At 41.0% G+C, this 507-nt stretch overlaps 1 non-coding gene across 1 annotated transcript; it reads right to left on the bottom strand.

Annotated features, from left to right (window-relative positions):
• Positions 1 to 198: 198 nt before the first annotated feature.
• Positions 199 to 306, bottom strand: LOC127746880 (small nucleolar RNA R71). Its single transcript, XR_008008692.1, has one exon. It is a non-coding gene; the product is annotated as a small nucleolar RNA R71 (small nucleolar RNA).
• Between the last annotated feature and the right edge of the window lie 201 nt (positions 307 to 507).

The raw sequence follows: 507 nt of genomic DNA, 5'->3' as shown, positions 1-507 counted from the left end.
GCTGAATTCTTGCAAATTTGTGACACTGTCAAGACTAATGGGGTTGACCCTGAGGTCTACAGACTTATGCTATTCCCTTTTGCCGTAAGAGACAGAGCTAGGATATGGTTGGACTCACAACCTAAAGAAAGCCTGAACTCTTGGGAAAAGCTAGTCAATGCCTTCTTGGCAAAGTTCATTCCACCTCAAAAATTGAGCAAGCTTAGAGTGGAAGTCCAAACCTTCAAACAGAAGGAAGGAGAATCCCTCTATGAAGCTTGGGAAAGATAAAAACAATTAATCAGAAAGTGTCCCACTGATATGCTTTCTGAATGGAGCATCATAGGTATTTTCTATGATGGTCTCTCTGAACTATCCAAAATGTCTTTGGATAGCTCTGCTGGAGGCTCTCTTCACCTGAAGAAGACGCCTACAGAAGCTCAAGAACTAATTAAAATGGTTGCAAATAACCAATTCATGTACACTTCCGAAAGGAATCCTGTGAACAATGGGACAAATCAGAAGAAA

Source organism: Arachis duranensis, chromosome 4 (assembly GCF_000817695.3).
Source record: "Arachis duranensis cultivar V14167 chromosome 4, aradu.V14167.gnm2.J7QH, whole genome shotgun sequence".
Lineage (NCBI taxonomy): Eukaryota > Viridiplantae > Streptophyta > Magnoliopsida > Fabales > Fabaceae > Arachis > Arachis duranensis.
This window is presented reverse-complemented; position numbering and strand designations above follow the sequence as displayed.